Raw genomic sequence first — 19,016 nt, forward strand, 5'->3', positions numbered from 1 at the left:
CCACCATGTACAGTAGACTACAGACAATATGTTCCTCCACCGTGTACAGTAGACTACAGACAATATGTTCCTCCACCGTGTAAAGTAGGCTACAGACAATATGTTCCTCCACCATGTACAGTAGACTACAGACAATATGTTCTTCCACCATGTACAGTAGACTACAGACAATATGTTCCTCCACCATGTACAGTAGACTACAGACAATATGTTCCTCCACCATGTACAGTAGACTACAGACAGACAATATGTTCCTCCACCATGTACAGTAGACTACAGACAACATGTTCCTCCACCATGTACAGTAGACTACAGACAGACAATATGTTCCTCCACCATGTACATTAGACTCCAGACAGTATGTTCCTCCACCATGTACAGTAGACTACAGACAATATGTTCCTCCACCATGTACAGTAGACTACAGACAGACAATGTTCCTCCACCATGTACAGTAGACTACAGACAGACAATATGTTCCTTTACAGTGTACAGTAGACTACAGACAATATGTTCCTCCACCATGTACAGTAGACTACAGACAATATGTTCCTCCACCGTGTACAGTAGACTACAGACAATATGTTCCTTTACCATGTACAGTAGACTACAGACAATATGTTCCTCCACCATGTACAGTAGACTACAGGCAATATGTTCCTCCACCATGTACAGTAGACTACAGACAATATGTTCCTCCACCATGTACAGTAGACTACAGACAGACAATATGTTCCTCCACCATGTACAGTAGACTACAGACAATATGTTCCTCCACCATGTACAGTAGACTACAGACAATATGTTCCTCCACCATGTACAGTAGATTACAGACAGACAATATGTTCCTCCACCATGTACAGTAGACTACAGACAATATGTTCCTCCACCATGTACAGTAGACTACAGACAATATGTTCCTCCACCATGAACAGTAGACTACAGACAATATGTTCCTCCACCATGTACAGTAGACTACAGACAATATGTTCCTCCACCGTGTACAGTAGACTACACACAATATGTTCATCCACCATGTACAGCAGACTACAGACAATATGTTCCTCCACCATGTACAGTAGACTACAGACAGTATGTTCCTCCACCATGTACAGTAGACTACAGACAATATGTTCCTCCACCGTGTACAGTAGGCTACAGACAATACGTTCCTCCACCATGTACAGTAGACTACAGACAATATGTTCCTCCACCGTGTACAGTAGACTACAGACAATATGTTCCTCCACCATGTACAGTAGGCTACAGACAGACAATATGTTCCTCCACCATGTACAGTAGACTACAGACAACATGTTCCTCCACCATGTACAGTAGACTACAGACAGACAATATGTTCCTCCACCATGTATAGTAGACTACAGTCAGACAATATGTTCCTCCACCATGTACAGTAGACTACAGACAGTATGTTCCTCCACCATGTACAGTAGGCTACAGACAATATGTTCCTCCACCATGTACAGTAGACTACAGACAATATGTTCATCCACCATGTACAGTAGACTACAGACAATATGTTCATCCACCATGTACAGTAGACTACAGACAATATGTTCCTCCACCATGTACAGTAGACTACAGACAATATGTTCCTCCACCATGTACAGTAGACTACAGACAGACAATATGCTCCTCCACCATGTACAGTAGACTACAGACAACATGTTCCTCCACCATGTACAGTAGACTACAGACAGACAATATGTTCCTCCACCATGTATAGTAGACTACAGTCAGACAATATGTTCCTCCACCATGTACAGTAGACTACAGACAGACAATATGGTCCTCCACCACGTACAGTAGACTACAGACAATATGTTCCTCCACCATGTACAGTAGACTACAGACAATATGTTCCTCCACCATGTACAGTAGACTCCAGACAGTATGTTCCTCCACCATGTACAGTAGACTACAGACAATATGTTCCTCCACCATGTACAGTAGACTACAGACAGACAATGTTCCTCCATCATGTACAGTAGACTACAGACAGACAATATGTTCCTTTACAGTGTACAGTAGACTACAGACAATAAGTTCCTCCACCATGTACAGTAGACTACAGACAATATGTTCCTCCATCATGTACAGTAGACTACAGACAGACAATATGTTCCTTTACAGTGTACAGTAGACTACAGACAATATGTTCCTCCACCATGTACAGTAGACTACAGACAATATGTTCCTCCACCATGTACAGTAGACTACAGACAGACAATAAGTTCCTCCACCATGTACAGTAGACTACAGACAGACAATATGTTCCTCCACCATGTACAGTAGACTACAGACAATATGTTCCTCCACCATGTACAGTAGACTACAGACAATATGTTCCTCCACCATGTACAGTAGACTACAGACAGACAATATGTTCCTCCACCATGTACAGTAGATTACAGACAGACAATATGTTCCTCCACCATGTACAGTAGACTACAGACAATATGTTCCTCCACCATGTACAGTAGACTACAGACAATATGTTCCTCCACCATGTACAGTAGACTACAGACAATACGTTCCTCCACCATGTACAGTAGACTACAGACAATACTTTCCTCCACCACGTACAGTAGACTACAGACAATATGTTCCTCCACCATGTACAGTAGACTACAGACAATATGTTCCTCCACCAGGTACAGTAGACTACAGACAATATGTTCCTCCACCATGTACAGTAGACTACAGACAATATGTTCCTCCATCATGTACAGTAGACTACAGACAATATGTTCCTCCACCATGTACAGTAGACTACAGACAATATGTTCCTCCACCGTGTACAGTAGACTACACACAATATGTTCATCCACCATGTACAGCAGACTACAGACAATATGTTCCTCCACCATGTACAGTAGACTACAGACAGTATGTTCCTCCACCATGTACAGTAGACTACAGACAATACGTTCCTCCACCGTGTACAGTAGGCTACAGACAATATGTTCCTCCACCATGTACAGTAGACTACAGACAATATGTTCCTCCACCATGTACAGTAGGCTACAGACAGACAATATGTTCCTCCACCATGTACAGTAGGCTACAGACAATATGTTCCTCCACCATGTACAGTAGACTACAGACAATATGTTCCTCCACCATGTACAGTAGACTCCAGACAGTATGTTCCTCCACCATGTACAGTAGACTACAGACAATATGTTCCTCCACCATGTACAGTAGACTACAGACATACAATGTTCCTCCATCATGTACAGTAGACTACAGACAGACAATATGTTCCTTTACAGTGTACAGTAGACTACAGACAATAAGTTCCTCCACCATGTACAGTAGACTACAGACAATATGTTCCTCCATCATGTACAGTAGACTACAGACAGACAATATGTTCCTTTACAGTGTACAGTAGACTACAGACAATATGTTCCTCCACCATGTACAGTAGACTACAGACAATATGTTCCTCCACCATGTACAGTAGACTACAGACAGACAATATGTTCCTCCACCATGTACAGTAGACTACAGACAGACACTATGTTCCTCCACCATGTACAGTAGACTACAGACAATATGTTCCTCCACCATGTACAGTAGACTACAGACAATATGTTCCTCCACCATGTACAGTAGACTACAGACAGACAATATGTTCATCCACCATGTACAGTAGATTACAGACAGACAATATGTTCCTCCACCATGTACAGTAGACTACAGACAATATGTTCCTCCACCATGTACAGTAGACTACAGACAATATGTTCCTCCACCATGTACAGTAGACTACAGACAATACGTTCCTCCACCATGTACAGTAGACTACAGACAATACTTTCCTCCACCACGTACAGTAGACTACAGACAATATGTTCCTCCACCATGTACAGTAGACTACAGACAATATGTTCCTCCACCAGGTACAGTAGACTACAGACAATATGTTCCTCCACCATGTACAGTAGACTACAGACAATATGTTCCTCCATCATGTACAGTAGACTACAGACAATATGTTCCTCCACCATGTACAGTAGACTACAGACAATATGTTCCTCCACCGTGTACAGTAGACTACACACAATATGTTCATCCACCATGTACAGCAGACTACAGACAATATGTTCCTCCACCATGTACAGTAGACTACAGACAGTATGTTCCTCCACCATGTACAGTAGACTACAGACAATATGTTCCTCCACCGTGTACAGTAGGCTACAGACAATATGTTCCTCCACCATGTACAGTAGACTACAGACAATATGTTCCTCCACCATGTACAGTAGGCTACAGACAGACAATATGTTCCTCCACCATGTACAGTAGACTACAGACATCATGTTCCTCGACCATGTACAGTAGACTACAGACAGACAATATGTTCCTCCACCATGTACAGTAGGCTACAGACAGACAATATGTTCCTCCACCATGTACAGTAGACTACAGACAACATGTTCCTCCACCATGTACAGTAGACTACAGACAGACAATATGTTCCTCCACCATGTATAGTAGACTACAGTCAGACAATATGTTCCTCCACCATGTACAGTAGACTACAGACAGTATGTTCCTCCACCATGTACAGTAGGCTACAGACAATATGTTCCTCCACCATGTACAGTAGACTACAGACAATATGTTCATCCACCATGTACAGTAGACTACAGACAATATGTTCCTCCACCATGTACAGTAGACTACAGACAATATGTTCCTCCACCATGTACAGTAGACTACAGACAGACAATATGTTCCTCCACCATGTACAGTAGACTACAGACAACATGTTCCTCCACCATGTACAGTAGACTACAGACAGACAATATGTTCCTCCACCATGTATAGTAGACTACAGTCAGACAATATGTTCCTCCACCATGTACAGTAGACTACAGACAGACAATATGGTCCTCCAACACGTACAGTAGACTACAGACAATATGTTCCTCCACAATGTACAGTAGACTACAGACAATATGTTCCCCCACCATGTACAGTAGACTCCAGACAGTATGTTCCTCCACCATGTACAGTAGACTACAGACAATATGTTCCTCCACCATGTACAGTAGACTACAGACAGACAATGTTCCTCCATCATGTACAGTAGACTACAGACAGACAATATGTTCCTTTACAGTGTACAGTAGACTACAGACAATAAGTTCCTCCACCATGTACAGTAGACTACAGACAATATGTTCCTCCACCGTGTACAGTAGACTACAGACAATATGTTCCTTTACCATGTACAGTAGACTACAGACAATATGTTCCTCCACCATGTACAGTAGACTACAGACAATATGTTCCTCCACCATGTACAGTAGACTACAGACAATATGTTCCTCCACCATGTACAGTAGACTACAGACAGACAATATGTTCCTCCACCATGTACAGTAGACTACAGACAGACAATATGTTCCTCCACCATGTACAGTAGACTACAGACAATATGTTCCTCCACCATGTACAGTAGACTACAGACAATATGTTCCTCCACCATGTACAGTAGACTACAGACAGACAATATGTTCCTCCACCATGTACAGTAGATTACAGACAGACAATATGTTCCTCCACCATGTACAGTAGACTACAGACAATATGTTCCTCCACCATGTACAGTAGACTACAGACAATATGTTCCTCCACCATGTACAGTAGACTACAGACAATACGTTCCTCCACCATGTACAGTAGACTACAGACAATACTTTCCTCCACCACGTACAGTAGACTACAGACAATATGTTCCTCCACCATGTACAGTAGACTACAGACAATATGTTCCTCCACCATGTACAGTAGACTACAGACAATATGTTCCTCCACCATGTACAGTAGACTACAGACAATATGTTCCTCCATCATGTACAGTAGACTACAGACAATATGTTCCTCCACCATGTACAGTAGACTACAGACAATACTTTCCTCCACCACGTACAGTAGACTACAGACAATATGTTCCTCCACCATGTACAGTAGACTACAGACAATATGTTCCTCCACCAGGTACAGTAGACTACAGACAATATGTTCCTCCACCATGTACAGTAGACTACAGACAATATGTTCCTCCATCATGTACAGTAGACTACAGACAATATGTTCCTCCACCATGTACAGTAGACTACAGACAATATGTTCCTCCACCGTGTACAGTAGACTACACACAATATGTTCATCCACCATGTACAGCAGACTACAGACAATATGTTCCTCCACCATGTACAGTAGACTACAGACAGTATGTTCCTCCACCATGTACAGTAGACTACAGACAATATGTTCCTCCACCGTGTACAGTAGGCTACAGACAATATGTTCCTCCACCATGTACAGTAGACTACAGACAATATGTTCCTCCACCATGTACAGTAGGCTAAAGACAGACAATATGTTCCTCCACCATGTACAGTAGGCTACAGACAATATGTTCCTCCACCATGTACAGTAGACTACAGACAATATGTTCCTCCACCATGTACAGTAGACTCCAGACAGTATGTTCCTCCACCATGTACAGTAGACTACAGACAATATGTTCCTCCACCATGTACAGTAGACTACAGACATACAATGTTCCTCCATCATGTACAGTAGACTACAGACAGACAATATGTTCCTTTACAGTGTACAGTAGACTACAGACAGACAATATGTTCCTTTACAGTGTACAGTAGACTACAGACAATATGTTCCTCCACCATGTACAGTAGACTACAGACAATATGTTCCTCCACCATGTACAGTAGACTACAGACAATATGTTCCTCCATCATGTACAGTAGACTACAGACAGACAATATGTTCCTTTACAGTGTACAGTAGACTACAGACAATATGTTCCTCCACCATGTACAGTAGACTACAGACAATATGTTCCTCCACCATGTACAGTAGACTACAGACAGACAATATGTTCCTCCACCATGTACAGTAGACTACAGACAGACAATATGTTCCTCCACCATGTACAGTAGACTACAGACAATATGTTCCTCCACCATGTACAGTAGACTACAGACAATATGTTCCTCCACCATGTACAGTAGACTACAGACAGACAATATGTTCATCCACCATGTACAGTAGATTACAGACAGACAATATGTTCCTCCACCATGTACAGTAGACTACAGACAATATGTTCCTCCACCATGTACAGTAGACTACAGACAATATGTTCCTCCACCATGTACAGTAGACTACAGACAATACGTTCCTCCACCATGTACAGTAGACTACAGACAATACTTTCCTCCACCACGTACAGTAGACTACAGACAATATGTTCCTCCACCATGTACAGTAGACTACAGACAATATGTTCCTCCACCAGGTACAGTAGACTACAGACAATATGTTCCTCCACCATGTACAGTAGACTACAGACAATATGTTCCTCCACCGTGTACAGTAGACTACACACAATATGTTCATCCACCATGTACAGCAGACTACAGACAATATGTTCCTCCACCATGTACAGTAGACTACAGACAGTATGTTCCTCCACCATGTACAGTAGACTACAGACAATATGTTCCTCCACCGTGTACAGTAGGCTACAGACAATATGTTCCTCCACCATGTACAGTAGACTACAGACAATATGTTCCTCCACCATGTACAGTAGGCTACAGACAGACAATATGTTCCTCCACCATGTACAGTAGACTACAGACAACATGTTCCTCCACCATGTACAGTAGACTACAGACAGACAATATGTTCCTCCACCATGTACAGTAGGCTACAGACAGACAATATGTTCCTCCACCATGTACAGTAGACTACAGACAACATGTTCCTCCACCATGTACAGTAGACTACAGACAGACAATATGTTCCTCCACCATGTACAGTAGACTACAGACAATATGTTCCTCCACCATGTACAGTAGACTACAGACAATATGTTCCTCCACCATGTACAGTAGACTACAGACAGACAATATGTTCATCCACCATGTACAGTAGATTACAGACAGACAATATGTTCCTCCACCATGTACAGTAGACTACAGACAATATGTTCCTCCACCATGTACAGTAGACTACAGACAATATGTTCCTCCACCATGTACAGTAGACTACAGACAATACGTTCCTCCACCATGTACAGTAGACTACAGACAATACTTTCCTCCACCACGTACAGTAGACTACAGACAATATGTTCCTCCACCATGTACAGTAGACTACAGACAATATGTTCCTCCACCAGGTACAGTAGACTACAGACAATATGTTCCTCCACCATGTACAGTAGACTACAGACAATATGTTCCTCCACCATGTACAGTAGACTACAGACAATATGTTCCTCCATCATGTACAGTAGACTACAGACAATATGTTCCTCCACCATGTACAGTAGACTACACACAATATGTTCATCCACCATGTACAGCAGACTACAGACAATATGTTCCTCCACCATGTACAGTAGACTACAGACAGTATGTTCCTCCACCATGTACAGTAGACTACAGACAATATGTTCCTCCACCGTGTACAGTAGGCTACAGACAATATGTTCCTCCACCATGTACAGTAGACTACAGACAATATGTTCCTCCACCATGTACAGTAGGCTACAGACAGACAATATGTTCCTCCACCATGTACAGTAGACTACAGACAACATGTTCCTCCACCATGTACAGTAGACTACAGACAGACAATATGTTCCTCCACCATGTACAGTAGGCTACAGACAGACAATATGTTCCTCCACCATGTACAGTAGACTACAGACAACATGTTCCTCCACCATGTACAGTAGACTACAGACAGACAATATGTTCCTCCACCATGTATAGTAGACTACAGTCAGACAATATGTTCCTCCACCATGTACAGTAGACTACAGACAGTATGTTCCTCCACCATGTACAGTAGGCTACAGACAATATGTTCCTCCACCATGTACAGTAGACTACAGACAATATGTTCATCCACCATGTACAGTAGACTACAGACAATATGTTCCTCCACCATGTACAGTAGACTACAGACAATATGTTCCTCCACCATGTACAGTAGACTACAGACAGACAATATGTTCCTCCACCATGTACAGTAGACTACAGACAACATGTTCCTCCACCATGTACAGTAGACTACAGACAGACAATATGTTCCTCCACCATGTATAGTAGACTACAGTCAGACAATATGTTCCTCCACCATGTACAGTAGACTACAGACAGACAATATGGTCCTCCACCACGTACAGTAGACTACAGACAATATGTTCCTCCACCATGTACAGTAGACTACAGACAATATGTTCCCCCACCATGTACAGTAGACTCCAGACAGTATGTTCCTCCACCATGTACAGTAGACTACAGACAATATGTTCCTCCACCATGTACAGTAGACTACAGACAGACAATGTTCCTCCATCATGTACAGTAGACTACAGACAGACAATATGTTCCTTTACAGTGTACAGTAGACTACAGACAATAAGTTCCTCCACCATGTACAGTAGACTACAGACAATATGTTCCTCCACCGTGTACAGTAGACTACAGACAATATGTTCCTTTACCATGTACAGAAGACTACAGACAATATGTTCCTCCACCATGTACAGTAGACTACAGACAATATGTTCCTCCACCATGTACAGTAGACTACAGACAATATGTTCCTCCACCATGTACAGTAGACTACAGACAGACAATATGTTCCTCCACCATGTACAGCAGACTACAGACAGACAATATGTTCCTCCACCATGTACAGTAGACTACAGACAATATGTTCCTCCACCATGTACAGTAGACTACAGACAATATGTTCCTCCACCATGTACAGTAGACTACAGACAGACAATATGTTCCTCCACCATGTACAGTAGATTACAGACAGACAATATGTTCCTCCACCATGTACAGTAGACTACAGACAATATGTTCCTCCACCATGTACAGTAGACTACAGACAATATGTTCCTCCACCATGTACAGTAGACTACAGACAATACGTTCCTCCACCATGTACAGTAGACTACAGACAATACTTTCCTCCACCACGTACAGTAGACTACAGACAATATGTTCCTCCACCATGTACAGTAGACTACAGACAGACAATATGTTCATCCACCATGTACAGTAGATTACAGACAGACAATATGTTCCTCCACCATGTACAGTAGACTACAGACAATATGTTCCTCCACCATGTACAGTAGACTACAGACAATATGTTCCTCCACCATGTACAGTAGACTACAGACAATACGTTCCTCCACCATGTACAGTAGACTACAGACAATACTTTCCTCCACCACGTACAGTAGACTACAGACAATATGTTCCTCCACCATGTACAGTAGACTACAGACAATATGTTCCTCCACCAGGTACAGTAGACTACAGACAATATGTTCCTCCACCATGTACAGTAGACTACAGACAATATGTTCCTCCATCATGTACAGTAGACTACAGACAATATGTTCCTCCACCATGTACAGTAGACTACAGACAATATGTTCCTCCACCGTGTACAGTAGACTACACACAATATGTTCATCCACCATGTACAGCAGACTACAGACAATATGTTCCTCCACCATGTACAGTAGACTACAGACAGTATGTTCCTCCACCATGTACAGTAGACTACAGACAATATGTTCCTCCACCGTGTACAGTAGGCTACAGACAATATGTTCCTCCACCATGTACAGTAGACTACAGACAATATGTTCCTCCACCATGTACAGTAGGCTACAGACAGACAATATGTTCCTCCACCATGTACAGTAGACTACAGACAACATGTTCCTCCACCATGTACAGTAGACTACAGACAGACAATATGTTCCTCCACCATGTACAGTAGGCTACAGACAGACAATATGTTCCTCCACCATGTACAGTAGACTACAGACAACATGTTCCTCCACCATGTACAGTAGACTACAGACAGACAATATGTTCCTCCACCATGTATAGTAGACTACAGTCAGACAATATGTTCCTCCACCATGTACAGTAGACTACAGACAGTATGTTCCTCCACCATGTACAGTAGGCTACAGACAATATGTTCCTCCACCATGTACAGTAGACTACAGACAATATGTTCATCCACCATGTACAGTAGACTACAGACAATATGTTCCTCCACCATGTACAGTAGACTACAGACAATATGTTCCTCCACCATGTACAGTAGACTACAGACAGACAATATGTTCCTCCACCATGTACAGTAGACTACAGACAACATGTTCCTCCACCATGTACAGTAGACTACAGACAGACAATATGTTCCTCCACCATGTATAGTAGACTACAGTCAGACAATATGTTCCTCCACCATGTACAGTAGACTACAGACAGACAATATGGTCCTCCACCACGTACAGTAGACTACAGACAATATGTTCCTCCACCATGTACAGTAGACTACAGACAATATGTTCCCCCACCATGTACAGTAGACTCCAGACAGTATGTTCCTCCACCATGTACAGTAGACTACAGACAATATGTTCCTCCACCATGTACAGTAGACTACAGACAGACAATGTTCCTCCATCATGTACAGTAGACTACAGACAGACAATATGTTCCTTTACAGTGTACAGTAGACTACAGACAATAAGTTCCTCCACCATGTACAGTAGACTACAGACAATATGGTCCTCCACCGTGTACAGTAGACTACAGACAATATGTTCCTTTACCATGTACAGTAGACTACAGACAATATGTTCCTCCACCATGTACAGTAGACTACAGACAATATGTTCCTCCACCATGTACAGTAGACTACAGACAATATGTTCCTCCACCATGTACAGTAGACTACAGACAGACAATATGTTCCTCCACCATGTACAGCAGACTACAGACAGACAATATGTTCCTCCACCATGTACAGTAGACTACAGACAATATGTTCCTCCACCATGTACAGTAGACTACAGACAATATGTTCCTCCACCATGTACAGTAGACTACAGACAGACAATATGTTCCTCCACCATGTACAGTAGATTACAGACAGACAATATGTTCCTCCACCATGTACAGTAGACTACAGACAATATGTTCCTCCACCATGTACAGTAGACTACAGACAATATGTTCCTCCACCATGTACAGTAGACTACAGACAATACGTTCCTCCACCATGTACAGTAGACTACAGACAATACTTTCCTCCAACACGTACAGTAGACTACAGACAATATGTTCCTCCACCATGTACAGTAGACTACAGACAATATGTTCCTCCACCATGTACAGTAGACTACAGACAATATGTTCCTCCACCATGTACAGTAGACTACAGACAATATGTTCCTCCATCATGTACAGTAGACTACAGACAATATGTTCCTCCACCATGTACAGTAGACTACAGACAATATGTTCCTCCACCGTGTACAGTAGACTACACACAATATGTTCATCCACCATGTACAGCAGACTACAGACAATATGTTCCTCCACCATGTACAGTAGACTACAGACAGTATGTTCCTCCACCATGTACAGTAGACTACAGACAATATGTTCCTCCACCGTGTACAGTAGGCTACAGACAATACGTTCCTCCACCATGTACAGTAGACTACAGACAATATGTTCCTCCACCGTGTACAGTAGGCTACAGACAATATGTTCCTCCACCATGTACAGTAGACTACAGACAATATGTTCCTCCACCATGTACAGTAGGCTACAGACAGACAATATGTTCCTCCACCATGTACAGTAGACTACAGACAACATGTTCCTCCACCATGTACAGTAGACTACAGACAGACAATATGTTCCTCCACCATGTATAGTAGACTACAGTCAGACAATATGGTCCTCCACCATGTACAGTAGACTACAGACAGTATGTTCCTCCACCATGTACAGTAGGCTACAGACCATATGTTCCTCCACCATGTACAGTAGACTACAGACAATATGTTCATCCACCATGTACAGTAGACTACAGACAATATGTTCCTCCACCATGTACAGTAGACTACAGACAATATGTTCCTCCACCATGTACAGTAGACTACAGACAGACAATATGTTCCTCCACCATGTACAGTAGACTACAGACAACATGTTCCTCCACCATGTACAGTAGACTACAGACAGACAATATGTTCCTCCACCATGTATAGTAGACTACAGTCAGACAATATGTTCCTCCACCATGTACAGTAGACTACAGACAGACAATATGGTCCTCCACCACGTACAGTAGACTACAGACAATATGTTCCTCCACCATGTACAGTAGACTACAGACAATATGTTCCTCCACCATGTACAGTAGACTCCAGACAGTATGTTCCTCCACCATGTACAGTAGACTACAGACAATATGTTCCTCCACCATGTACAGTAGACTACAGACAGACAATGTTCCTCCATCATGTACAGTAGACTACAGACAGACAATATGTTCCTTTACAGTGTACAGTAGACTACAGACAATAAGTTCCTCCACCATGTACAGTAGACTGCAGACAATATGTTCCTCCACCGTGTACAGTAGACTACAGACAATATGTTCCTTTACCATGTACAGTAGACTACAGACAATATGTTCCTCCACCATGTACAGTAGACTACAGACAATATGTTCCTCCACCATGTACAGTAGACTACAGACAATATGTTCCTCCACCATGTACAGTAGACTACAGACAGACAATATTTTCCTCCACCATGTACAGTAGATTACAGACAGACAATATGTTCCTCCACCATGTACAGTAGACTACAGACAATATGTTCCTCCACCATGTACAGTAGACTACAGACAATATGTTCCTCCACCATGTACAGTAGACTACAGACAATACGTTCCTCCACCATGTACAGTAGACTACAGACAATACTTTCCTCCACCACGTACAGTAGACTACAGACAATATGTTCCTCCACCATGTACAGTAGACTACAGACAGACAATATGTTCCTCCACCATGTACAGTAGACTACAGACAGACAACATGTTCCTCCATCATGTACAGTAGACTACAGACAATATGTTCCTCCACCATGTACAGTAGACTACAGACAATATGTTCCTCCACCGTGTACAGTAGACTACAGACAGACAATGTTCCTCCACCATGTACAGTAGACTACAGACAATATGTTCCTCCACCATGTACAGTAGACTACAGACAATATGTTCCTCCACCATGTACAGTAGACTACAGACAATATGTTCCTCCATCATGTACAGTAGACTACAGACAATATGTTCCTCCACCGTGTACAGTAGACTACAGACAATATGTTCCTTTACCATGTACAGTAGACTACAGACAATATGTTCCTCCACCATGTACAGTAGACTACAGACAATATGTTCCTCCACCATGTACAGTAGACTACAGACAATATGTTCCTCCACCATGTACAGTAGACTACAGACAGACAATATGTTCCTCCACCATGTACAGTAGATTACAGACAGACAATATGTTCCTCCACCATGTACAGTAGACTACAGACAATATGTTCCTCCACCATGTACAGTAGACTACAGACAATATGTTCCTCCACCATGTACAGTAGACTACAGACAATACGTTCCTCCACCATGTACAGTAGACTACAGACAATACGTTCCTCCACCACGTACAGTAGACTACAGACAATATGTTCCTCCACCATGTACAGTAGATTACAGACAGACAATATGTTCCTCCACCATGTACAGTAGACTACAGACAAAATGTTCCTCCACCATGTACAGTAGACTACAGACAGACAATATGTTCCTCCACCATGTACAGTAGACTACAGACAGACAATATGGTCCTCCACCATGTACAGTAGACTACAGACAGACAATGTTCCTCCACCATGTACAGTAGACTACAGACAATATGTTCCTCCACCATGTACAGTAGACTACAGTCAGACAATATGTTCCTCCACCATGTACAGTAGACTACAGACAATATGTTCATCCACCATGTACAGTAGGCTACAGACAATATGTTCCTCCACCATGTACAGTAGACTACAGACAATATGTTCCTCCATCATGTACAGTAGACTACAGACAATATGTTCCTCCACCACGTACAGTAGACTACAGACAATATGTTCCTCCACCATGTACAGTAGACTACAGACAATATGTTCCTCCACCATGTACAGTAGACTACAGACAGACAATATGTTCCTCCATCATGTACAGTAGACCACAGACAATATGTTCCTCCACCATGTACAGTAGACTACAGACAATATTTTCCTCCACCATGTACAGTAGACTACAGACAGACAATATGGTCCTCCACCATGTACAGTAGACTACAGACAATATGTTCCTCCACCATGTACAGTAGACTACAGACAGACAATATGGTCCTCCACCATGTACAGTAGACTACAGACAATATGTTCCTCCACCATGTACAGTAGACTACAGACAATATGTTCCTCCACCATGTACAGTAGGCTACAGACAATATGTTCCTCCACCATGTACAGTAGACTACAGACAGACAATATGTTCCTCCACCATGTACAGTAGACTACAGACAATATGTTCCTCCACCATGTACAGTAGACTACAGACAGACAATATGGTCCTCCACCATGTACAGTAGACTACAGACAATATGTTCCTTTACCGTGTACAGTAGGCTACAGACAATATGTTCCTCCACCATGTACAGTAGACTACAGACAATATGTTCCTCCACCATGTACAGTAGGCTACAGACAATATGTTCCTCCACCATGTACAGTAGACTACAGACAGACAATATGTTCCTCCACCATGTACAGTAGACTACAGACAATATGTTCCTCCACCATGTACAGTAGACTACAGACAGACAATATGGTCCTCCACCATGTACAGTAGACTACAGACAATATGTTCCTCCACCATGTACAGTAGACTACAGACAGACAATATGTTCCTTTACCGTGCACAGTAGACTACAGACAATATGTTCCTACACCATGTGAGTCATATAAATGACGATCTTGCATTCGGTGCATTTGTGCGTTCTTCGTGGTTTTTATATGCCGGGAGCATAAATTGAACACTTCTAAACAACAAATACGTTTGCAAGTTAGAGCCAATGTATAATAGTCAATATACTGCACCAACTACCTAAATATCTGAATAGATGCCTTATCTGTTACATGGAATTTAATTTGATTATTTTGGTTGATTTTACTTAATGACTTGGAATTAACCGGTGTTTTAATGATAATTCATTACACCCTAATTAAGGGTATTTCAATGGACATTAATATTAATTGTTACCTAATTAATCATTTGATATGTGTTATTTTTTTCTGTACAAAAGCCCATTTTGACATATACCTGAATTTCAGTCTACCTTAAACCTACATCACAATTTGGTTTTGTCAAGTCGTTACTATTAACAAACCACTGGTAACAAGTCATTGGCAATGGATCTCCAATGACTACTGTATTGTTTTGATTAAGGTTGTTTCTCCTTGGCAACCTCCTGATATGATGTCAATCAAGTTCCTTCAGAGGCCAGTGACAGTGAGGAGCATGTAGAGGAGAGAGGAGACGAGGGCTGATGGACGTGCAGCGTGTCACGTGGTGTGACCCTCCAATGGCACCACCGTCTTCTCCAGGGTAATAAGCCATGCAGATAGAGGGTTGTTGACTCAGATCTCCCCTGATGACCAGACGTGTAAACAGCCTGATTCTAATGGTCAGAGTCTGATAAACATCACTGACTGTTGTAGGCCAAGTTGTTACAGTAGACTTGTCTAGAGAGCATCACGGCAGGAGGCCTAACACTATGCATACAGTCAAAGGATTTTAGTCCCATATTATGCATATGCTCATGCAGCAGATTTGCAGATACATTCAGTGTGTCCCGACAAGTAAAACTCCACACGCAAAAAGTTGTAGGATATTGTTAAATGCAAAGTTAAATCTCAATTTGATTTTTTTTTTTATGGAATAACTCAAAAAAATGTATCAGAATTCTGAAGAATGTTTTAAGTCATATCAGAAAATGGTTTTCCGGGGTGTGATGTAATATGGAGGACCCAGCAAGCCAGCCTATTCTCTATAATGTAAAATCAAACAGAAATAACCAAATTATTTGCACTCATTACTACTCGTTTCAATTACATTTTCAGCCAACTTACAAGCAAATACTTTATGGATTTATTGTTACAAATCAACTTGCAATGTTTCTAGCCTACTACTTGCCTGCTAACATTAGCCCTACCAGCCTGCTAATGTTACATTAGCATTACATGAGTCAGCCAGTTGCTATCAACACCTAGCTTACAGATACATTAAAGTAAACCACAGTACTGGAAATACATCATGTCAACTAACCAGTTATCAAACAATGTTAGCTATATGCAGTTATCTTAGCCAGAAAGCTAGCCATCAAGCTAGCCAGCCAGCCAGCCAGCTAACATTAGCTATTTAGCCAACTTGTCTGTTAGCCTAGTGAGCCTAGCCAACCACCACGGTTATGGTCGGCAAGCCAGAGCCCAACAACTGGAGACCAACTATAACACAACTAACACAACTCAACTAAAACATAACCTCAGATCAAAGCAAAGAGAGAGCAGAGTTAGCTACTAAAGCGAGGTGGAGGCGGGTGCTTCACCGGGCTGAGGGAGAGACAGTGAGGGAAATCCATAATAATATAATGATTTTAAAAAATAGATCGATTCCAGATGTTAGTCAGCTAGCACGCTAGCACTAGGCCAAGGTGGAAAAAGTGACAAAACTTCCATAGCCTATTTCAAAGAGAACATGGTGAAAGTTGACAAAACAAAAATGAAAACAGACGATGTACTGCACGATTACAGCAAGCAGGTATGATTTTCTCTTTAGTTTGGAGCCCACTAGATAAGACATCCACAAAGTCCATGAAGAGCATGAGGATGCTAATGTTAGCCAGCTTGAGCTAGCTACTGGGCTAGCATATGAACTCGGTAGTACAGAGTATATTCTCCATATGATATTGAGAAATAGTGCATTGTGATAGATGAGAAGATGTCCGGAAATAAGTTCATAAATACGTAATAACCCCAAAACATAACTGTGTTTGTAGTTACAGGTAAACAGATTGTGACTACAACTAATTTACTGTCTTTGACCACACTGTGTTGTTATTTTGGTGAGTAAAAACTCATGCTTCCTACCCTTTAATGAACTTGTGTACAGCATATTTCCTCACATATTTCCTTCCTGTACAGCATATTTCCTTGCTTCCCCACGCCCCATTTGCCTCTTGAGTGGTGAAACGTATATGTCTGGGGGTGGCAGGTAGCCTAGCGGTTAAGAGCGTTGGGCCAGTAACCCGAAGGTCACTGGTTTGAATCCCCGACCCGACTAGGTGAACAATCTGAACAAACTAGGTGAACAACCCACTTAACCCTAATTGCTCATGTAAGTCGCTCCGGATAAGAGTGTCTGCTTAATGGCTTAAATATAAAAATATAATTGTATGTTTGCCTGCAATTGTTCCCCTTGTTGTGTGGGATTGCATTCTTGCTGAGCACTTCACATTTGTACTGAACACCTCTATCTAGGACGAACTGCTCATGTCCTGTCATTTAGATGAGTAGTGATTTCTGCAGTAAGCACTTCTCAAATGTGTATGTGGACAGGGAGAGCCTAGAAAGAAAAAAAAAATGTTCCTATTGCTAATTCAAAATGGATTGATAATAGAACCCCAACGTCTTCTTCCTTAAAATGGCCTCCATGCAAAATACAGATTTCCTCATCAAGATCAATGAAAAAATACGTCATTATCAAACGTTCATTGCCAAACGGCCAGCGCTAAATGATAATAAAAAAGTGTGCATAATCTCTCATTACAAAGCTGAATGCTGAGGAGATGCTTTCAATTACTTCTCAGAGCTAATGTTTACCCTTTCCCATTTGCTGCATTGTAGCGGACAGGTGATTAGATGGAAGGGTTGCAAATGGTGGCAGCCTTCATAGGA

The 19,016-nt window shown here is 41.9% G+C and overlaps 1 long non-coding RNA gene across 1 annotated transcript in view; it reads left to right on the forward strand.

Moving 5' to 3' along the window:
• The window catches only part of LOC149982938 (uncharacterized), a 19,694-nt gene extending 1,478 nt beyond the window's left edge, over positions 1 to 18,216 (forward strand). The window contains exon 2 of the long non-coding RNA XR_016496781.1: positions 16,510 to 18,216. This is a non-coding gene — a long non-coding RNA (uncharacterized LOC149982938). The remainder of the gene's footprint in view (positions 1 to 16,509) is intronic.
• Positions 18,217 to 19,016: the final 800 nt, after the last annotated feature.

This window comes from Oncorhynchus mykiss, chromosome 6, assembly GCF_057628025.1.
Source record: "Oncorhynchus mykiss isolate SJ-2025 chromosome 6, ASM5762802v1, whole genome shotgun sequence".
NCBI lineage: Eukaryota > Metazoa > Chordata > Actinopteri > Salmoniformes > Salmonidae > Oncorhynchus > Oncorhynchus mykiss.